The 24,686-nt window shown below is 36.2% G+C and overlaps 1 non-coding gene and 1 pseudogene across 1 annotated transcript; both read right to left on the reverse strand.

Moving 5' to 3' along the window:
• Positions 1–8,001: 8,001 nt before the first annotated feature.
• LOC113349476 lies at positions 8,002–9,330 on the reverse strand (annotated as a pseudogene).
• Positions 9,331–24,563: 15,233 nt separating this feature from the next.
• Positions 24,564–24,637, reverse strand: TRNAV-AAC. Its single transcript has one exon. It is a non-coding gene; the product is annotated as a tRNA-Val (tRNA).
• Positions 24,638–24,686: the final 49 nt, after the last annotated feature.

A 24,686-nucleotide genomic window follows, 5' to 3' on the forward strand; every position in this document is an offset into this window, starting at 1 on the left:
TCAAAAGTATGTCTAGATGGAGTGCTCCGGGCCCAGATGGTTTTCCGGTGGGCTTTTATGTTTCGCAATGGGATGTAGTTGGGGAAGACATCACTTTTATGGTGCAAACTTTTTTCAGAACCAAAAAATTACCACCTCAGTTAAACCACACTGTCACTTGTCTCATCCCAAAAACCAATCAACCATCTACACCTAATGATTTTAGACCCATTGGGTTTTGCAATTGTTCTTACAAGATAATTTCTAAACTAATTGTTTTCAGAATGAAAACCCTAATGAACAAAATTATTTCACCTTCTCAAGTGGCTTATGTTCCAAAAAGGCTAATAAATGATAACATCATCTTAGCACATGAACTAATCCATTCGATGAAGAAGTCAAAAAATAAAACTCCTCTGGTTGCACTTAAGCTAGACATGTCGAAAGCCTTCGACAGACTAGAATGGACCTTCATAGATAAAATGTTATTTCATCTGGGATTCTGCGAATATTGAAGGGACATTATTCGGGAATGCATTTAGACTACCTCAGTTTCTATAAGACTGAATGGTAGCAATTGTCCGTCATATCATCCATCTAGAGGCTTAAGACAGGGAGATCCATTATCTCCTTATCTTTTTATTATGTCTATGGAGTATCTTTCTAAAGCTCTAGAACATGCGCAGCTGAATAAGGAAATACAAGGAATAAGTACTTCTCTTAAGTCAGTCCCCATAAATCATCTTTTGTTTGTGGATGATTGTCTGTTGTTCTTTCAAGCAGCTGAGAAAGGTCTTCAACACATTACTGATCTCCTGCATCACTTTGGTAACATTTCCGGTCAGCTTATTAATTATTCTAAATCTTCGGCTTTCATCTGTGGAGATGTTTCTCAAGAGGTTAAACTATCTATTACTAGAAGGCTGGGAGTTAGAAGATTATGCTCAGCATATAAATACTTGGGTTTACCAATTTTACTAGGGAAGTCTAAAACTTCCTCCTTTGTGTCTTTAAAAGAATCTTACGTTAACAGATTCCAAGGATGGAATTCGTCGACCATGAACCAAGCATCTAGAACAACAATGGTGAAGTCAGTCTTAAATTCCATTCTTTCTCATTACATGAGCAATTTTCAAATACCAAAAAACACTTTAAAAGAGTTTGATGCTCTTCAAATAAACTTTTGATGGGGGCATAAAAACAATAAAGGAATTAATTTTGTTTCTTGGGACTCTCTATGTGTTTCCAAAGAAAATGCGGGCCTTGCTTTTAGGAATTTACAAAAATTCAACTTGGCTCTGTTAACAAAATTAGCATGTAGGTTATGCACAGAAACTAATTCAACGTGGGTTAAAAACATGAAGCTAAATTATTAACCTTAATGTGATTTCTTACACTTGCAACAGTCTAATCAAAACTCATCCTGGATTTGGAAAGGAATAGAAAAAGGATTGGATATTGTTAGGAAGTTTTATAGATGGGATATCAGATGTGGCACTAAAGCTCTCATTTGGAGTGATAAGTGTATAACAGGATTAGATCATCCTCCAAGTCCTAGAGAAGATTTCAGAGAACCTGCCCAGCTGGTGTATGTTTCAGATCTCATGCTCTACAATCCGAAAAGATGGAATGAAGAGTTAATTAAAAAAGTTTTCCCAAGCCAAATATCGCAGTTGATCCTTAGTATGTACTTACCTCAGCAAGGAAAAGATAGAATGATTTGGGAGCCAAATAGAACTGGAGATTTCTCAGTTAAGTCAGCATACAAAGTCCTGTCGGCTAATTCCAATAGTCAACCAGGAAACCAGAACTCAATCTCAAATAGCATATGGAAGAACTTGTGGAAAACTAGATCCCCGCATAAGATTAAATTATTCCTGTGGAAATGTCTAAGAAATATTGTTCCAACAAGGGAAAAGATTAGTCTTTACAAGAGAAACATAAGCACGGTATGCCCTTTATGTGAATCACAAGAGGAAACTCTACAACATCTCTTAATTGAATGTGACTATGTGAAAGCAATTTGGCTAGGAATGAATATTAATGTGCATAGTTTGCATAGTCAACAGATTAGTGTTTCTAGTTGGATAGCTAGTTGGTTCTCAGGCTCTGATACAGATGATGAAAACCTGAGATGGAAGACTATTTTAATGTGCACAGCCTGGCAGATATGGAAGAATAAATGCATTACAGTGTTTCATAATAAGAAAATTAGTTCATGGTTTGCTTGTCATGAGATTAGAAACCTTGTTGACTTTTGTCTCAAAGAAGAAACACAATATCTTAAGGGTAAAAATAACATGCAACCACTGCAGTGGACTCCTCCACCAACTAGTCATTTGAAAATAAACATAGATGATTCTTTCGATCATAATACAAAGGAGATTGGAATAGGTCTAATTATTCGTGACTCTGCAGGATCAGCCAAAGGGATCAGAGGCAGGTACTACCATGGAGGAGTAGATCTAGAGCAGTCAGAATGTTTGGCAATGAAACATGCAATCCTGTGGGCCAAAGAACTCAATCTTCATTTCAACAACTTACTTTTTGAAAAAGACTGTATAAATGTTACTAGTTCCACCAGTATAGCTAACTTTGTAGTTCACTGGATGAACCAGAGTCATGTAGATGAAATAAAGCAGTTGTTATCGGATTTTCTTTCTTTAGTGTTAATCATGTAAAAAGAACGGCAAACAATGTGGCTCATGTAATAGCCAACAAAGCTAGAACTTTTAAGTTTTTCTTTGATTTTGCTAATAATATTCCCATGGAAATAGTTGAGCTAGTAACGGAAGAAAGGAAGATAATTAAGAAGTCATGTAATATGTTGGTTTAATATATTGGTTTTTTGCATAAAAAAAAATCCACTTGACCCCTACTTAAAACCTATTTAATTGCAAAAAGAAAAAAAAAATATAATAGAAAAAAAATAATAGAAGTTCAGTGGTAGAAGCCATGAAGTCATTCTCGCTTGTTCGGTTTTTGGCCACATTAGTGAGAGCAGAACAGAAGATGCCACCACCTCCATGATGTGGGTCCTGTGCATACGAGGTGTTGAAAAATTATGTTCCGTCCGTGGTTTGCCAATAAGATGTCAGCTAAGCTCCTAGGTTCCAGCGCTTCACGCCACCACATCCAATGTGACATCTTCGTGGGTCACCGATAGCCACAAGTATAATAACGTCAAAGCAAAAGGGCATCATTCATGCCACTTCCCACTAGTCATGTGAAATGAAATTCACTTTATCAACGCCTAGGCAGAGTGATGCCCGTCGTATAAAACTATCAAGATAAGCATTTCTTTTTCTTTTTCTTGATTGACGAAGAAAGTATTAGATTGATCTCAAAAAAAAAAAGTATAACAAGATTATACCACCCTAATAAAAATACAAACAGAAGAGAAAAGAACTAAGACGGCAACAGACTACCAATCTTAGTTAGGATGGAAGTAGGTATTACATCAATCTTTCATTACATCGGCTGAGTTAACATCTTCATAGTCCTTAAACACTAAAGCCCAAGAAAACAAGTAGTATACTACCTTGTTCATAACAGCTTGAGCATTATGTCTTCTGTCAGAAAACACACATTCATTCCTTTCCTTCCAAATACTCCACAAAATTGTTGTAGGTATCATGTTCCAGACGACAGTATTAACTTTGTTATGTTGAATCATATGCCAGACATGCAGAGTAGCAGTAGTATCATTAATTAGACATTAAGAAAAACCAATGTAATTTACTCATAAAGCCTTCCCAAACCAATCTGCCAAAATTGCAGTGCAAAAACAAATGATAAATAGACTCATTCTCATTACAGAACAAGCAAACATCTCGACATCAACGCCTCTCATGTAGATAATCTTTTATGAGAAACTCTCTAGTAGATAATCTGTTATGAGAAATAAGCCACAAGAAAAAACTGAACTTAGGAGGACATCTCAATTTCCAAATAGGATTGAAAATAGAGTTAACTGGAACTGCATCATCCTCTTGAGTAAGACTATCATAAAGAGACTTGACTGAGAAATGGTTATTTTTTGTCAGAGACCAGACCAACTCATCCTCAGCATTCAGATTATAATTAAAAGAAGCAAGGTCAATATTGAGAAGATTTATCTCCACGGTAGATGCAGCATTAACTCTTCTAGGAAGTTTGAGATCTCAACTTATAGAGTTACCAACAACAACACCCACATCAGCAACAAATTTTTTTTTTCTTTTGTGAGAGCATATAATGTAGTTAGCAGGTTTTGATAGGAAAATCGTGTAATCTTCCCAGAATCTTGTTTTCATGCCATTATTAACTTTGAATTTGACATACCTTAGAAAGAGAGAATTGCACTTCATGATAGATTTCCAAACAGAAATACCATAAGAACATTTTGCAGTCTTAAAAATCCAACAAACTTCTCCTACACCATACTTCTCAGTTGTAATTGATTTTCATAAGGGATTATCTTCATCTGCATATCTCCAAGACCATTTAGTTAGCTGAGCTTGATTGAATTTATGAAGATTTTAATACCCAGACTACCAAAAAAAATTCTTCTACATAAGACAGCCCATTTAACTGAATGAATTTTCTTTCTTCCCTTATTGTCATGCCACAGGAAATCTCTCATGCTCTTTACAAGTCTCTAATCACTGAAGAAGCAATTTCAAAGAGGGACATGTAATAAACATGTAAACTAGAAACCACACTATTGATGAGAGTTATTTTACCTGCTTTGGAAAGTAATGGCTTTTTCCAACCAGTTAACTTGATTAAAAATCTTTCAATGACTTTATCTCATTTAACAATTTCACCACTTTTATCACTTAGAGGAAGACCTAAATAAGTTGTGGGAAAAAGACCATGATAACAACCCAAAATATATGAAAAAGTAGAAAGATCACCATCATATCCCACACCATAAATCAGATTTTTTGTAAAATTAGTTCTCAAACCAGTGAGAAGTTCAAAAGAAAGTAACACCAATTTGAGATTTCTAACCTACTCCACATCAGCATCCAATTAAAGTATCATCTACAAATTAAAGGTGACTCACCTTCATGTTAATAGGTTTAGAGAATTCATGTTAACCCAAAGATGATTTATGTCCTTCTAAGAGACCTATACGACAAAGAATTTAAGAGGTTGGGGATCGGACTAGTCTTCTCAGCAGAAAATTGGTAATTTTATAACTTTTATAGTTGTTGGTTTTTTTTGGCAAAGGTTCAAAGACCCCAAACATAATTAAGATAGCTAGAATAAGCAAATTAGTTTCGATATGGTATTAGGCGGGATCCAAACTACTATAATAATCGAATATGTGCGAATTAGGCATGTAATAAATCCCGAACCAACTAAACTTGATGACGTTACATTGACGAAAATCTAGCATCTACCGGATAGAATCACTGCAACACTCAAAACTATTGATTATTAAAGTCAATCGCTACTATAAAACTTATTATAAACCACGAAAATCTATCCATACGTGGATGAGATTTGAAATTAAATAAATAAAACCTAGCTTAATATAAATAGCGCATGCAGTACCATATAGAGGTTCATAATATCTTAGCTTTAATATTTTCCTTTATTCGTTTCAATTAAATTCCATCAACAGATCATCATTAACCATTTTCATCATTCTTATTATCAATCTATCGTGCTCCTCCCTCGCTTTAGTAATATTGCTTCCTCTTTCGAAGCCATTACGGAACAAAATATCGTTCTTCCATTTTTTCTTTAGGGGGTTCCCCCAATCCCTACTTCATTCATATTCTGACGTAGGATCTTCAAGTCAGCTTCGATCTCTTTGTTGGGTTTGTGCCAAGATTGTAGTGTTTTCCATGTTCTTTTTAAGGTATTCTTCCTCTGTTTCATACTTGGAAACCCTTTGTGCTTGCGCTTTTTCAAGAAGTTCGATAAGCTTATCTATTTTGTCATCTGCTCTCTTCGATGCTTTAGCCTCAAGATCCCTTAGTTTGGAAGAATCTCTCCCCGCACCTCTAACATCATCTGTTTGGTTGAAATAACGTCTTGTACGCAATATATATGAGGTTTCAGAACCAAGGGGATGATGAGCTCCCAAACATTATTATATCTCACCAAATCTTCATCCACACTTACTGGAGCGGAAGTACCAGCTTCAGTGTTTTGGCTAGGTTGACTGTCTTGAGTAGGTTGAGTGTTTTGAGTAGGTCCATCATCATTATTCACCTCTGGATTGTAGTCTGGTTGATAGGTTTTTAGGAGCTAAAAAACCAATTCATGTCTCCAAGGTTTCTTAACTAAATTTCATATAAATTTACCTACAAATTTCATTCATTTTCATCACAAATAATCATGCAAATTTCATACAATTTTTTATCACGAATAATCATATAAATCGTACAAATTTACTTACAAACTAATCATACAAATTTTCATCATAAATAATCAAATTAAACCCTCATTCTAAAAATCAACTTCAATCATGGATATTAACACATATCATCTAAATCATCTAACTCATCTAATAGCAATCATCAATTTCATCAAAATATCATCATAATCAAAAATCATAAAACTTAAAACCTAAAATTTAAATTTCTTACACCAATCGATTTTGTGGAGGGAATCGAACCAAACCACCCTCAAACGATTCTAAACTTGATGTTGATGAAACCCTCAGAGCGAATTGAAGAAATGATGAACAAATCGATATTGAATCAAATATGCAGTTCTTGGCAGAGAAAGAAATGAAGGAAAAGTCGAGTCATGTTGATGAAATGGGGATTTTGGCTGCGCTGTTTGGTTCACCGCAGCCGCAGAATAGCTCTACGCAGTCAACCAGTTTGACTGGTCATGTGTTGTTCCATTCAGCGAAAAGTGCAAACAAAAAGCCTCGATGTTTGGTTCTGCATACTAGCATACTAGATTAGCACTGCCACAGGACTTGGGAGGTTGTCCTAGCTGCCAATCTAGATGCTAGATTAGAAGACCATAGGATTTAGCCTAATGAGCTTTAGTGTTGATGAGTTTCGAACTCAAGTTATTGACGTCATCACCTAGTGATTTATCATTGTACCACAATGACATCGATAAAGTTACAAAACATTAGTAATATACTCGATAACACGAAAACTAGTCTTATTGCTTGACACCGGAGGTTCCTGTCACTAGATACATGAACAAAAGAAATTTAAAACATATCATCCGGATTTATATATTTTTTTTTATTTTGATGGTTTCGAACAGTGGTTTTGGGCAACATCCTTAACTCCTTACAAGGAGTTATTTCTGACAATTACGGGGTTCAAACCCCTACCCCCGCAGACCACTTGCTGATAAGGCCGAAAAATCAAAAAAAAACAAGAATGCTGATAAGGGATCACGAATTGTTTGGGGATGTACCAAAATACAGGTAGGATAAAATAGCCCTTTGGATTAGTACACCTCCAATCAAATTGACACCTCCCATTAGCAGCCTTGAAAAAAAAAAGTTGTAGTCATTCTAATAAGTAAAACACAATACTGACAGAGATGTGGCGTACAATGAAGAACAACTCGGGTGATTATCTTATCTCCCGTGGAATAAACATGTGCCGTTCCGGCAAGGCTCATTATCTAGTAATATATAGTAAATGAAACACATGAATAACCGAGATCATTCGAGGATCACGCGTGCCTCCGCCAGATTTTTATTACTATGATATCGGCAACTTAGACCAAGTCAGGGCAAACAGCAGTATAGATTAGTGAAGAAAGCACACCAAATTTCACCTTTTGGCTACATTGTTGAACTATATTATATGATGATGCCATAGCACATAGCGACGCCAACACACATGCATCAAAGATCTCTAATCTAAGTTAGTTGGTCCAAATTCTGAAATTCTTTTCAATAAATTCCACTTGACCCATATTTAAAGACCTTATTTAATTCCAAGAAATGCAAAAAATAAATAATACAACTTCACTAGTTGCAGGCAACCTCCAACCCACTTGTATAGGTTCTAGTCAAGGTAGGACTCAAGCAAAAAGTAGGAATAACCAGAAAGTAAAATAAATAAACTAAAAACAAATCAGAAAAAGAGAATCAATGTCTTTTACACAAAATCCAACCACAACTTTATACAAAAAAAAATAATTCCAAGAAATCCTTTTTATGAAATATTTAATGTTATCTCTGTCACCTTTATAAAAGCTTAACAACCTAATACTCTCCCAGACATCGAGATTCACATTACACCTTTTCAAAAACCCTTTTCTCTCATCAACGGTATAGATTTCTTCCTCATCCATCGTTGTAGTAGGCCCATTCCATCCTATCAAAATCCCTTGTGGCATATCTTCCCATGTATCGGTTACAACATTATATAATACTCCTTTGACTGCATTGCCTTTTACACTGACCATCATCAGCTTCCCTCTCCATCCAACGGCTTCTATTGCTTCTCTACTAAATCTTCCATCTTTCAAAGATGATATCTTTTCCCAGTAGTTTCCGCTGCTGTCCTCTGAACAACACCATCTCTCTGCAGATTTAGCAACAAACGATTATACCGAGACCCAATACCAGAAGCAATGTAAAGAGAGCCATGGACTACGCCGGTAACACACCATCTGCGCGGGTGATTAATTTGAGGACCCAAACTCCATTTATTCGAAAGTGGGTGGAAAATTAATGGATTGGAAAGTGCTGGGATGAGATTATTTGTAGTTCCTGAAATGAAAACCAGAGTGTTTGATAGAGTGACTGATTGGATTGGTAATTGGCGTGAAAGAAATGATGGATGGTGTAACAAAAATGGGGGTGAGTTTAATGGTGTGATTGATGATGGAATTGGGTTCCATTTTGATGAAATCGGATCAAATGAAGAAATATGAATCGAATTTGAAACGTGATGACTTTTGCTGTTTATGGGTGGTGATAGAATTGCGTACAGAGAAAGAAAAGGTGGGAAATTTGGTGAGTAGATTAGTTTTCTCCATGAATGACAAACAGAGTAGAGTAGATTTGGTTTATTTACTCTGTATAAACAGAGTAGTGAGAGATGATCTGGTAATCCTGGTATAAGCTCCTGTTTTTGTTCTTCTTGATGATGATTATCCAATTTGGATTTTTTGGTTCTGGTCATGGAGAGGATGAAGAATCACCCACCCACCACTATCTTCTCTGTCCCTCCTTTGTTTCTCTGTGTTTGAGCTTTTTTTCGTTCTAGTTTGATGATTGAGAGAGGTACCTTTTTAGAGAAGAAGTCTAAGAATTTATTACCCTTTTTTTGTTGATTTATGGTTCACACCTCATCTGCAAAAAAATCTCTACTTTAAGCCAAAGGCAAGTCCTTTATTTGAGAAAGGGAAAAACTACCCTATACACCTTTTCAGTTATTCTGGCAACAAAAACAGAGTAAAGATAAGGGTGTTTTGGTCATTTCGAAACAACATTGCCTTTTATATACGTCTTCTTCTGCTTCCTGTCTATCTGGAGTGGAGGAAGAGGTGTACTTGCTATTCCATGTTCTTTCTTTTAACCCCCAAAAGAAGGCAATGAATTTGGTGTACTTGATGCTCCTGAAATAGGCCATTTAAGGGCAAGGAGGGACTGTTTCAGATGTTGGATGAGGTGAGGTATTGAGGATGATGAGATGAGAGGAGGAGAAGAGGATAGTCAGACTCAGAGGGAGGCGTGATAAGGGCCAAATGATTACTTTTTTTAAGTCTGATCTGATTTAATGTGGGGGATAATTTGTCGTAATAAAGGGGCTTCGGCTGTCAAAGGAAATTTGTTAGATTTTATTTTTTATTTTTTGAGTAGGATATAGTTTAAGAACCATACTTTGTTGCCTTTCTTGTATGAATGATTATATGATCGACAAATCAAAGATGCCATCTCTCCAACAGGCACTTAGCTGTCACCTTAACAAAATGGATGATGAAACTTGAAACTGCTACTTGTATTACATAGGCTTGCATGGATAGATCAAGTCATGTAAGTATCAAGCTGTATCTTTAAGTATCGGTAAATACAACACAAGTATTGTAAGTATCGGTAGATACGGAACTCATACCTTTGAATACATATAAACTACGGAAAATGGGTCATTTGTCCAAATATTTTTAAATCACGGTTCAAATGGACAGGTAAAAAATAGTGTGGGTGAAATGCCAAAAATAAAAAATAGTATGGGTGAAATTGGTTTCATCCTAACTTAAATTTAAAAAATAGTAAGGATGAAACTGGATACATCCTGTTTAAATTAAAAATAAGAAAAAAATATTTGGAAATAGGCACGATGAAATTGGTTACATCCTGCCTATTTTTATAATTTTGGCCATTTAAACAGTATCAAAATCTAACTGTCTATTTCACCCAGGAATTGTTGATTTTGGTCTTTTTAACCAATTTTGTATATAAACTAAGGATATTAGATTACTGTCAACAAATATAGATACGAAACAGTAAATACGGGCCCGTATCAGCAAACATGGCATCTCTGGAATCAACAGAACACTAAGTCTATATAAATAAATAAATAAACGGGTTTTGCAGAGAACTAAGTCCACATAAATAAATAAATAAATAAATAAATAAAACAGTCAGATTTTTCTAATAAGAACGAAGAATGGTATTAGCTATCATCTCAAAATACAAACCCAAAATTGTATCATTTGCGAACAATCTTTTTTTTTCTTTTGTCACGTTCCATCATTGTTTTCGTGTAATGATAGTACTGACAACGACTGGAAATCTCTTACAGGTCTTTGAGACGGGAGGTAATTAAGATCTGATGGAATATCCGCTCTTACTCCCTTATGGAAGCTATTGCTGGGACATAGAAAGCAAATATCAAAATAGAAGAAAGATTGTCATGTTGCAGATACTATTCGTACATTCTGCAGGTTTCCCTTTTATCTCATAAAGAATTAGAATGTGACTGATATTGTTTATGAGTTTCTTTTTGGATGTGGATATGTTACATGCTTAATTTATTCAGGGAGTTCTTATATCTTCTGATCCGAAACAACCATGGTTCACTTATTCTTCGTGGTAGACGATAATTACAACAGTATGATGTGGATAATTGGGTAAAGATCGTCTCTGCTAGATTGAGAAGGATTACAAGTCATCAAAAGGAGATGAGGGCTAAAATCTATGAAGGATAACAAGATGCACAGAAAGTGGGTGAAACTAGCGTTGGTAAGTTAATAAGTAAAATGCAAATTTAAATATCTTTCAAACCAAAATCAAACACAAAGATACAAAATAGCTTTAATATGTTTCTTATTTGATATTCTAAGTACATCGAATATGCATAAACTTTTGGTACGTTTTTTCTCTCAATAGACGAACTAGGCAAGAAGATAGTACTTCCTTCTTCATACATTGGTGGGTTGCGTGATATGTACCAGCGACACCCATATGCGATGGCATTGGTACAGAAATATGGGAAGCCTGATATATTTCTTACAATGACTTGTAATTCACTCTGACCTGAGATTGTAGCTGAGTTACGTGTCGGTGAAACTTCATCAGATATACCAAATTTAACAACTAGGATATTCCGTGCTAAATTTGAAGAGTTGGAGGAACATATCTTTAATAAGAATGTACTAGGAAGAGTAGCAGTCCAGGTTCACATGATTGAGTTTCGAAAAAGAGGTATACCTCATGTCCATATGTTGATCTGTTTGGAAAACGAAGACAAGTTACAAGGTCCTGATGATTATGATCGCATTGTTAGAGCAGAAATCCATGATAAGAAGAAAGATCCCGATTTGTATAAGTGTTTGAAGAAATAGATGATTCATGGTCCATGTGGCAGAAAGTGCATGAGGGAAGGAAATTGCAATAGAGGATTCCCTAAACAGTTTTCTGAGTGCACCGTGCAAGGTAAGGATGCATTCTCAGTTTACCAGAGGAGAGATGATGGAAATACTATACCAATGAGTAAGAAACTCATGACGGATAACAGATGTGTGGTGCCTTACAATCCTTGGCTTTTCCAGAATTACGATTTCCACATCAATGTAGAAGTTTGTTCTAGTGTCCAAAGTATGAAGTATCTTTACAAGTACGTCTACAAGGGCCTAGACTATATTTCCTTTCGAGTGCATCCAGAATCTGAGAATGACGAGGTAGCTCGTTATATCACTGCAAGATGGGTCTGTGCTCAAGAGGCAATGTGGAGAATATAAAGGTTTGCAATGAACAAGATGTACCCATCAGTCCAACGATTGCAGTGGCATCTTCCCAAACAAAATAATGTCATGTTATACGAACACCAAACAGTCGATGAGGTCTTGGGAAACGAAATGAATTCCAAAAAGTATTTTGTGGCAAATTCCCATGATCTCATGGCTAGGAAATTTTTATACTGGGAGTTCCCTGAACATTACAGATGGGATAAAGCAACAATGAAATGGCAGAGAAGAAAAATGAAACAGAGAGTCATTAGTAGGCTATATTATGTACCCCCTATTCCAAATGAATATTTTTTTAGGCTTATACTCATGCATGTTAAGTGTGCAATTTCATTCCAGGATTTATTGACAGTTGATGGAAAAAAATGACAAACCTTTAAAAGCGCAGCCGAGGCACATAGATTATTGGAGAATGATAACAGTGTAAGAGCATCTATGGCTGAAGCAACAACAAACAAGATGACATCTTCTTTGAGAACACTTTTCGCTAGCATATTGGTTTTTTGCAACCCAGTGGGTGTTGGAAATCTATGGGAGGATTTCTTCAATGACACGGCCGAAAGTATTCAAGTTCAAACGATACAAGCTCTGCATACTTATCAGACCGTCTTCTTAGAGAGTTGGGTCAATTACTTCATCAATTGTAGTCATATTGGATGATAATCTACAGGTGCCTGATTTGATCGAAGAAGAGCTATGCACTCCGGTTTCTGAAGAAGATATGACGAATGTGAAAAAGTTGAACGAAGAACGGTTAAAGGCTTATGATGCAGTTATGGGAGCCGTCGGAAGAAAAAAAAAAAGAAAAAAAAAATATTATTTGTGGATGGTCCAGGAGGTACCAGAAAGACATTTCTCTATCGTGTTATTTTGTCGAAGGTTAGAAGAAAAGGTGTTATTGCCATAGCCACAACTACATATGGAGTTGCAGCAACTATGTTACCTGGATTCAAGCTTCCATTTACTTCGAGTGCAATATCAACATGTGACATTGGTAAAAAGGATAAGTTGGATAACCTTCTCTGTAAATTTACTGTAATTATGTCGGATGAAGCTACCATTGCACATCGCTTTTCAGTCGAGGCATCAGATAGAACTGTGAGAGATATCACGGGTATCCAGAGGTCGTTTGGTGATAAGATTGTTATTATGGGAGGTGATTTCCGTCAGGTTCTGCCAGTTGTACCAAAAGCTTCAAGGGGGCAAATGAACGGTTCGTGTATTACTAGGTCACCTCTGTGGAGAAATGTATAATATGCGTGCAGTGGGTGATACGTCTTATTACAATTTTATTATGCGAGTTGCTAATGGAAATGAATCTTCTTCGGCAAATGACATGATAAAGATTCCATATGATATGGTGATACCTTGGACTGGTGAAGATTCAGAGTCCCAACTGATAGATTTTACCTTTCCCGACATAATAGATAATTCTAAGGATCCAGATTACATGCTTAACAGAGCACTGATCACACAATTAGCATGTCGAGAAGTTGAATGATCGAGTGGTTATCACGTTTCTTGGAGAATAACATACATATTACTCATTTGATTTTGTGTAAGATGATTTCCACAATACCTATCTTCAGGAACACTTGAACAGAATAACTCCGGGTGGTTTACCTCCTCATGTGTTGAGACTGAAGCTAGGAGCACCCACTATGTTACCGAGGAATGTTGATGCCAAGAGCGGCTTATGCAATGGTACAAGTCTTCTAATAAAGAAGTTTTTTCCAAATTGCATCGATGTAGTGATCCTCAGTGGGAATTCAGCGGGTAAAAGAGTATTCATCCATAAGATGCCATTGAGACCGCCAAAGAATCTTGAGATGTCGTATAAGATGATTCACAAGCCGTTTCCTGTACATATGTGTTTTGCATTCACCATCAAAAATGAACAAGGACAAACAATTGAAAACACCAGTAATTATCTTCCTGATCATGTCTTCAGTCACGGACAATTGTATGTTACCCTTTCAAGGGGTATTTCCAGAAAGAACGCTAAGGTGTTAATCAAGAAAGGAGGAGTGATTAAAGATTTAATGGGGGTTGTAGTATTAGTGGTAAGGATGGTTCGAACTCTAAGACTTGTGAAGGTGAAGGATTTTTAGATTTATAAAAATTATATACAAAAATATTGACAAATTGGTAGAGAGGTACTGGGACTAGGATTCCGCCAAATTCATTTCTTAAGGTTCAAATAATAATTCTTTTATCAATAATAGCTCGAAAAATATATTAAATATATCGACTCTAATTTATTGCCAAGATAGATTTTCAAAATATTAGGTGTAAATGTTAAGCATGGGACATCAAATCATCTAAGCTAAGCATGACGCATCAAATCAAATCACAACTAATTAATTTAAATCATAATTTCAATTAAAATTAATGCAAAAGTCATGAAAAGAATTAAATATAATTACCCAAGTGTGAAATAATGCTTCCTCCATCGCCCCAGTGTTGGGGTTTAGCTCCTCATATTAATCATAATCTCAAAATACATGTATAAAGCTCAAAAGTTGATTAAAGGGAGTAAAACAATTGAACAGAAAAATCGCAACAGAAATAACTGTTGCAAAGGCGATGTTCAACCGTTACAAAAGGAACGATAAAAAGCTGAAGTGTCGTTGTCGCGCGTTGTAACTACGAATGTCAATAAACGACGGTTCTTGCAAGTCTGTTCTTCGTGTTCTTCATCTTCATCACGAACAGCAGCAGCAGCAGAGAGAATTGGTGATTCTTCCTCTACAGCTTCCTCTCTTCTCCTCCCCATTCTCGACCCCCTCTCTAGTAGACCCAAAGAGCCTATTTATACCCAACAACAGCTCCAAATCTCGCCAATAACTCCAATATAATTCTTCATTATGCGGGCAGTGAATAACAATATTTTCTGAATATTTTCTTACCAAACTTGGAATTTCTTGCGTAAACTTCCTCCCTCCACTCTCCAAATCGATTCTTCACGACCCAAAGTGATGCTCGAGCCATTCCACATCATCAGAACACGTCCATAACTCTCCATGACACGTGATTATCATCCTCCAGTGCATGCTTGCCCTGTTTTGAACTCGAGAATCAAAACACGTATTCCATCCAAATTTGATCGAAACCACCACCCAAACTTTGTTCCTTATGCCAAATCACATCTTTCTGCCAATTTTCAACGATTGAATCGCACTCTAACCCATTCATTTTTGACAATCAAAATTCTGCCAGTTGAAAACTTCATTTCCCGCCAAAAACACAAATTCAAATTGTTGAAGAACGTGCCCCTTATCCAGAGTGATGGGGTGCGAATATCAATTGGGGTGGAAATAGTAATTTTTATGGGTTCCTCCGGGACATTTCTGGGACGCTTCCGGTGCATTTCTGGGGTGCCTACGGTACATTTCTCTGGGGTGTAAAACACTGCTTTTTGAGCCCATTTCGCCGCAAGGGCTTATTTCTCTAAAATTTCCTACAAGAACACAAAATAACACAATAAGTACTTAATCGAGTCTAATAATACAGAACATTGAGAACAAAATAGACACATAAATGCGTCTATCAAGGAGTAGCTAAAAAATTTGGAACATTTACCAAAAACGTTGCATACAAGAAAGTTCTTACGACATCTTAGGTAAACAAAAAAAAATTGTGATATCTTACAGTTTGATGTTGTCTGCAAGGTTCTTAACTGTTGTTTTTGTTTAATATTTTTTCCTCTTCCTCTATTGTTTTAGTTCTGGTTTCATCTTACACTTTAGTATCTATGTATATGTAATTTTCACTCATTGAAATGTAAGTGACATTTATTCTAATGGATTACAAGAAATAGAATTTTGAAACAATAATTTGTATTGCTTCTATTTGAAGGAGGATTTTTCCTCCTTAGTGTTTCAGTTTGTTACTTCCTATGTTTTGCAACGGAACGACAAGTCGGAAGGTGCATTGCACGTGCGTCTTTACTAGTAGTAATAAATAAATAAATAAATAAATAAATAAAGCAGTCGATTTTTTCTAATAAGAGAAGGAGAAAATTCGTCTAACAAAAAATACTAGCGTATCATCTCAAAAAAATCCTAAAACCGTATCATTTGTGAACCAATTTTTCTTTATTTTTGCTAGGTTCCATAATTGTTTTCGTATGAAACCACTATTTTACACAAAAAAGATAAAATAATAATAAACCACTGCATGAATCTGAAAAACAGGGTGTATTGCTGAAAACTCGATTGTTCCGAACTTTGTGAGAAACAAATTGATTGATTTAAAACTGAATGAAGTTTTCTCTTTTGGAAATCCTTATACATGGTGCAATAGAAGATTCAAAGCTCCTACTGAGCTTATTTTTGAAAAGTTAGACAGGGGTTTTATGAATGATAAATGGATTTCTTTACTGCCGCATATTAGGGTTACAAATTTAGGTCGTGTCTACTCTGACCACTGTCCTATCCTGCTCAATTGCTTTCATTTTGAAGACAAACTTTCCATTCCGTATAAATTCTTCAAATGTTGCCAACTGAGTCCAGACTTTAAGAGTGTCCTTATAAATTCTTGGTCTAAGTCAGTTAAGGGTTCAGCGAGTTTCATTGCTGCGAGGAAGCTTAAAAACCTTAAGCATGATTTAAGTAATTGGAATAGGAATTCCTTTGGGCATATAAAAACTACAATAGGAAAATTAAACTCTGAAATTGAGAAGCTTCAATCTATGCCATATACTCCTTCGATTGGGTCCTTCATTCTGAATTACTCGAAGCAGCTTGATTATTGGTATGAGACTGAAAATTCTTTTTATAAACAGAAATCAAGAATTGATTACTTCAACTATTATGATAAGAATACTAATTTCTTTCACAATACAGTTAAGCTCGGAAATATGTATCGTAATATACATACTTTACGTGACAGTCATGGTAACTGGTTGGAATGCAGACACCAAGTTGTTTCTCTTCTTTATAGCCATTTCAAAAATATTTATACTTCATCGCAGCCTAATAATGGCGTTATTGAGGAAGTTCTTAAATACATACATCCTATTATAATTGATGATGTTAATACCAGACTAACTGCCATTCCTACTTCGGATGAAATCCTTGATACTGTCAGAAACATGGCTCCATGGAAATCGCTGGGACCGGATGGTTTCCCTGGTGGTTTCTTTAGAGACAACTGGAATGAGGTGTCTTTAGAAGTTATTAATCATGTGCAATTTTTCTTTAGAAACAAATTTCTTCTTAAGCAGCTGAATCATACTTTCATTGCGCTGATTCCTAAAGTTAATAACCCCACAACTCCCCATGACTTCAGGCCTAATTAGTCTTACAAATACAATCTATAAAATTATCTCAAAAATTCTTACGAATAGGCTAAAACCCTTACTTGACTCTATTATTTCTCCTTTTCAGTCTGCTTTTATAGCAAATAGGCAAATTCAAGACAATATTCTAATTAGCCATGAAATTTTACACTCTTTCAAAACTAGGAAAAAGAAAAATAATAAGAATGGATTTATGGCTATCAAATTAGATTTATCAAAGGCTTTTGATCGTCTTGAGTGGCCTTTTATTCTTGCTGTGTATAAAAACTGGGTTTTTCTGAAGACTGGTGTCATCTTATTTCTCAATGTATTAGTACTGTGTCGTACTCGGTGCTGGTTAATGGCTCCCCCAGTGATATCTTTTGTCCTTCTAGAGGAATAAGGCAGGGAGATTGCCTTTCACCCTACATCTTTATATTATGCATGGAAACTTTGTCTCAACTTTTGTTGAAAGGAGAAAAGGATAATCTGATCCAGGTCTTTAAACTCAGGAATCATAGTCCTTCGATATCCCACTTGTTCTTTGCAGATGACTGCATGTTGTTTATGAAAGCCTCCTTAACTTATGCTAGAAATCTTGTGAAGATTATTGATACTGTTGCGCAAGCTTCAGGTCAGGTTATAAATTTTGAAAAATCGGGTTTCTTTACTAGCAATAAAATGCATCATAAACATGTCAAACTTTTAGCTAGAACCCTTGGTATTAAAATTCTTAGTACTTCTGAAAAGTATCTTGGTACCCCCTTATTTGTTAATAGAGATAAGACTAAAACTTTTTAATTCCTCATTGATAAATTCTATAGCAGATTAAGTAATTGCAAGAAAACTAACTTGAATGTTGCTGGTAGAACGGTGGTCACTAAACATGTCCTTTCTAGCCTAGTTGTATATCATATGTCTATTTTTCCTTTCCCTAAAAAGATTACTGCTAAGATCGATTCTATTCAGATAGCTTTTTGGTGGTCAAAGAAAGACCCTAGAAGAGCTGCCTACTATCGTTCTTGGGGTGATATTGGTAAATCCAAATTGAATGGCGGTCTTGGAATTAAGAATTCTTTTGCTACTAACAGAGTGTTTATTGCAAAAATTGGTTGGAGATTTTATAAGAATCCGGATCATTTAGTATCTAAATTCTTCAAGGATAAGTATTACCCAAATCAAAATCTGCTAGAGATCGACAAAGCTGCTGATTCTGCTTCCTGGACTTGGAAGGGGGCATAATAAAAGGTTTGATTTTCATTAATGCTAATATTGTTTATAAAATTAATGATGGTAAGGCTACAAGTATTTGGTCTTCTAATTGGTTACCTCTCAGTGATTCTCCTCCGACTTCGATTAACCCTAATTTTGTGAATTACATATTTGTTAGTGATCTTATTGATGTGCAGAATAACTCCTGGAATATTAGTCTTATTACATCGCTGTTTTTTCAGGATGTAGTCAACAAAATACTTGAGCTTAGAATAAATACTAGTACACAAGACACTGTCACGTGGGCTCACACTAGAAATGGAATTTTCACTATTAAATCTGCTTATAAAGTGTATATGAATGAATCTATAACCCCTGAAGATGCTTCTTTTTGGAAGAAAGTTTGGTCTTTAGATTGCCTTCCTAAGATTAAATTTTTCATGTGGAAAATTTTTGCTTATATGCTGCCTGTTAACTCTTTCCTTATGTTGTATAATCCTGCGGTTGATAACAATTGCCCTCTTTGTAAGAATGAGTCTGAAACTGTGATGCATCCGTTCTTTAAATGTCCCATGGTTGTCCATATTTGGTTTGCTCTCTCCTGGAAGCATTTGGTTGCTGGGAATTTTGATTGGGTGGATGATATATTTTTGAACTGGTTTAATGGTAGTCTGGGTACTTCTCCCTTTGCTGCTGATTGGCCTAGCATTGGCGCTATAGTAATGTGATCTATATGGAAATTTAGATGTGATGTGATATTTGAAAAACTCCACTATCATGCTGGACAAGGTTATTTTGGATACTAGAAGGCTAATCAACACCTTTATTGCTCCTCCTTCTCCTTCTTTTACTACTTTGAGTTCAGTGATTGTTAAAACTCCTCGGCGGGATGTTGACTATGTTTTCTTTCTGGATGGTTCTTATAAAGATCTTAATATGGGTATTGGAACTGTTTTTTTGTGATAATGCAGGAAGAGTAATTTAGTCAAGAGCAGACTTTGGACTGATTACAGGTGTTGTTGGTGCTGAGGCAACAACCCTAATTTTGGCTATCTCTTGGGCAGAAAAGATGAATTTGTCCAAAGTTCTATTTGTCAGTGACTGTCTTCAGCTGGTGAACTTTATTCATGAAGGCAAGGGTGTTGTAGACTGGCTTTGTAGTGATCTTTTAGAAGATTGTCGGATTTTCCTTTCCAATAGTGCTAGTTTTAAGGTTGTACATATTAAGAGACTTAAAAATAAGGTAGCGGACCGACTTGCACGTCGGGCTAGAAAGTTTAAGTTAAAAACTTCATGGGTTTCTATTCCTCCCTTTTTGAACTCTTTGTTGAGGAAATAACCTCTATCGGATGTTTGTAATTTTCTTTTCAGTTAATGTCATGGTGTTGTTTCTTAGCAAAAAAAAAAAAGAAAATTGGTCCCCTTTCTAATTGAATATACTCTTGGCATTTCCTAATTGAATATAGTCTTCGTGTTGTCTTTGGGACGGTATATCTAGAAGTAGAGCTGTCAATTTATAACCCGGCTTGCGGGTTGACCCTAACCCGGCTTGTTTCAACCCTGCCCGGCTTGGCTTGTTGTCTAAACGGACCGGGTTAGGGTTGGCATATACAACCCTACTAGAAAACAAGCCGGGTTAGGGCCAATCCGCAGGTTACCCGTCAACCCGTCAAAATTAATAAATATATCCCTCGATCCCACCAACTCTTTAAAATCCATGATTTGCAAACATATATTAGAATTAGTTAATTTTAAATCAATAAATAAAGCTAATTTTGGATCTACCCAAACAAATATAACAATTTTTAGATTTTAAATAATCAATCAATAAATTAAATTACAACTTAGATTCATCAATCACATATTTATTCAGGATGTCCTAAATTGATAAAAAGACTAGCATAATTTAAACAGTGAGTTAGTCTTACTCACATTAATTTAAACCTATAAAATGATAAAAAAAAAAAAGTAAAATGCTTAGTTGATGTTAGGGTTCTCTGCCTAAGAAAACTAAAGCGCCGTAACCGGCTATATCGTTGATTAAGTGGCAATAAAAACGTCCACTTTACAACTCAGTGGTGGGGCTTCTAGTTAAACACCAAATTGACCTAGGTTCGACCTTTACTAAATGAATAATCCTAAACAATCCTAAATTTTAAATTTAATTTTTAAATTGATAACATTAACAAGCCAACCCGCCAACCCGTCAGGATTGACCCGTCTAGGGCTAGGATTGGGGTTTTGAGCTTGTTCGTGAATAGTACTAGGGCTAGGGTTGATCCTAACCCTAGTACGGGTTGGCAAGCTAGGGACGGGTTGACCCTAGCTTGGCCCGTTTGACAGCTCTATCTAGCACCACTGATGGTTTCCATTGTGATGAAAAATTGAGAATTATCACAAAAGATCTCCGATTTCCTGGTTTCGGATCACTTTTTGTTTTTTGTTCACCCATCTCTCTACCTTTAAAATAAAATGAAATAAATGTGTTATGCGTGTAAAAAAAGTATTTAAATCCAGATTGATAGCTGAGGTTTTATAAAAAATCTAGGTAGTATGCTTCCATTGGGGACATAATAGGCCGCCACACCGGTTCATTTGGGAGTAGTCGCTATCTTTTGATCAGTAGTAGTCGCTACTCCTCATTAAATTTGCTCTGGTACTGGTCTCTATTCCCATTGGCTATAGTGGGCCAAATTAGGCCACGCTAATCCATTTGGGAATAGTCACTTGTAAATTTGTAATCCTGGTATAAGCTATTGTCTGGAGTACTTGGTTCCTGTTTTTCTTCGACCCCAAAAGAAGGCAATGAATTTTGTGTACTTGGCCTCCTGAAATAGGCAATTTTCTGGTTGGTATAGAACATTTTAAGGGCAGGCAAGGTCCGCAAGGAGACTGTTTCACATGATGGGAATGGGAGAAGAGGATATAGTCCAAGGGTGTGATAAGGGACAAACGATTACTTTTTTTAAGTCAGATTTAATGTGGGGATAATTTGTCGCAAAGAGGCTTCTCTTGTCACATAAAATTTGACAAATTATCCCCATACTTGAGGCCGCACAACTTTCCTTCAAAGGAAAGAAACCTCATCCAGATATGTCGACGCTTTGATAGAGATTTGATTTGATTGCTTATTAGTTACTACTACCTCAACAATTACAAAATTTGGCCAAAATTTCAGTTGGTTGGAGAAGGTACCAAATGCTACCTTTCTATACCCGAGCAGGTGCGGAGCCAGGAATCATGGGAAGGGGTGCAAAAGTTTGTTATGGGTGTAACTGAAAATTTTAGGGGTGCAAAAATGCAAAAACAGGCTTATTTGTAAGAAAAAAATTCTACAGGGCATAAAATGGGTTTTGGATCCAGCTGGGCAGGGGTACAAGTGCACACCCTTGCAATGGGTTGGCTCCGCCCCTGTACCCGAGACCACGGTGGACGGAACAGAGTGCTCGAATATATGGACGATTTTTTGGGGACCATGATTTTTTTGGGGGACCATGGTTTTATTTTGGGTAAAGACATTAGAAGTAAATCTAGGTCACCCCTTATCTAGATATTTATATTAATACCTAAATTACCCTCCTGATTAATTTTGGGTGATGATTAGTTAGTGTTAATAATAGTTAGTGAGATGATTAAGTTAAAGCTAATTAGTGAGATTAAAAAATCAAATGGTTTTTTTTATTAAAGAAGTAGAATTATTGAGAGAGTAAAGTTAGAGAAGATGAAGAAGGAAAACATGAAAAACGATGGATTTTACCAACCACAACCGGAGGAAGGGTATTTGGGTACCCAGGTATGCTTCAAACTTAGATAATGTTGGTTGAATTGTTCCAAACTTTCAAAAAAATTGAAATTTTTTATGTAGATTTGGCCAGTTCGGTTACCATATGTCAAGAACATGTAACCGAACACACCTGAAAGTGTAGCTCGGTTACGTTTTCCAAACACGCAGGTCACCGAACTCGCTCGTTAATGGAGGTTTTGGTCGTACAGTGTAATGTTCGGTTACCTAGGATAAAATGGTAGGTAACCGAACTTTGAACTTAACAATTTATTTGGGTACATCTTGTGCGTTCGGTTAGTTCGCAAACTTCAACGCAACCAAGTTCCCAACCGAACTGCAGGTTAAAAGTAACCTAGTGTTAGAAGTTCGGTTGGTTCGCAAACTTCAACATATTTTGCGAATCAACCGAACTGGGCTTATATATGCATATATGCAATTAGGAAAACGTTCGGTTACTACGAAATTTATTTCTTGGCGAATTAGGTAGAGTTCGGTTACGAAGTTTCAAAGATAGAGTTCGGTTACAAAGAAAACTTAACATTTTTGCGAACGAACCGAACTTGTGGACTTCTCATTATTTTCGTACACTAAAGTTCGGTGATATCCTTATTTTGCGAAGGAACCGAACTTATGGACTTGTGTTGATCTAATACAAGGAGTTCGGTTAAAAATATTTTTTTGCGAATCAACCGAACTCTGAGTTCGGTTAAGAAAAAATTAATTCGTGATAACCGAACTTTTCTCTGAAAAAAAAAACCCTCCATTAAACCTCTCTGCAATTTCCATTTCAACTCATTTTAATGATTACTTCTCATTTATTCAACCAAAAACGAATGAAATGGGTTTGTGAGAATATCTTTGTTAATGTTTTAAATTAAGTTATATATATATATATAGTGGTGGTGGTGGTGGTTGGTGCTGGTGGTAATCGGTGGTTGGTGGTGGTGATAATCGGAGGTGGTGGTGGTGGTGGTAATCGGCTGTGGTGGGCGGCGGTGGTGGTGGTGATAATCGGAGGTGGTAGTGGTGGTAATCGGCGATGGTGGGAGGAGGTGGTGGTTATATATATATAGGTGGTTGTTGGGTTGGTTTTAAATTAAATTAGACTAAGGGTAGGTTAGTCATTTCAATGCTTTAGGACACCCCTTATAACTATAGGGAAGGTGGCCTAATAAAACCATGGTCCCCTCTAAAAAATCGTTCGCATATATACTCCTGGAGATGAAACCTGTGTTGCAACGTTTTGGGGCCCTCTTAGGGGTGGGACTTGGGTTAGGTTAACCCACCCAACCCATACCCAACCCGAACGTTGGGCGGACATGGGCAAAGGATTTTAAAATTTTGGGCAAGTTTGGGCATATATTTTATAAACCCGAGTTAAATTTGGGCAAACATGGACATAAATATTTTTAACCCAAGCAACCCGCCCAACCCGAAGAACTATGATATAGTTATATAAAACTATTTTTATGATTGGTATTATTATCTATTTACAGTAATTTTATATATTATCTTCAAATCTAATAGTGAGAATATAAATTATATCTATCTCATTAATCATTTAATATGAAAAAAAAAAATTATATTATTGTAAGTAATCTTCAATTAATTGGAAATTTAAGATAAATGTAGCAATTAAATCTTAGTATTACTAAAATCTTTTAATTATCATATCATATTAACAAACTCGTATGTCTAGCGAAATTTGGGCCAACCCGGGGAACCCGAAGAACCCGAGAAACACAACTTGGGCGGACCTGGGCAGTACCTCCACGAGTTCCACGGGCAAAGGATTCCTAGCTCGGGTCTGACATGGCCAAGCCTTCTAACCCGCCCAACCAACCCAAGTCCCATCCCTAGGCCCTCTTGCACCTTCCGGTATGCTGGAGTTGCTGCTCTACCGAGTTTGGCTGACAACAAGGTCTGATGTGTTCTTTTCCAAGTTTATGTTTGGTTCCTTTTGGGCATCTGGTATGCATTTGCCTCCATAGACTCATTTTCATCAATATGAAACTTGTGATAAATGTTAAATGCACATACTGTCGCATGATTCATATGGATAGCATCATTGTCATGAGTGGGTGGAGCAAAATTTAAAAAAAAAAGACAAAAGAAAAAAACGTTGAATGGCTTCGCCCAGGTTTGAACTGGAGACCTTCAGTGTGTTAGACTGACGTGATAACCAACTACACCACGAAACCAACTGTTGCCTAAATAGACTAGCCTATATTCATGAACAGTATTCACCAA

The sequence above is a fragment of the Papaver somniferum genome, chromosome 2, assembly GCF_003573695.1.
Source record: "Papaver somniferum cultivar HN1 chromosome 2, ASM357369v1, whole genome shotgun sequence".
Taxonomy (NCBI): domain Eukaryota; kingdom Viridiplantae; phylum Streptophyta; class Magnoliopsida; order Ranunculales; family Papaveraceae; genus Papaver; species Papaver somniferum.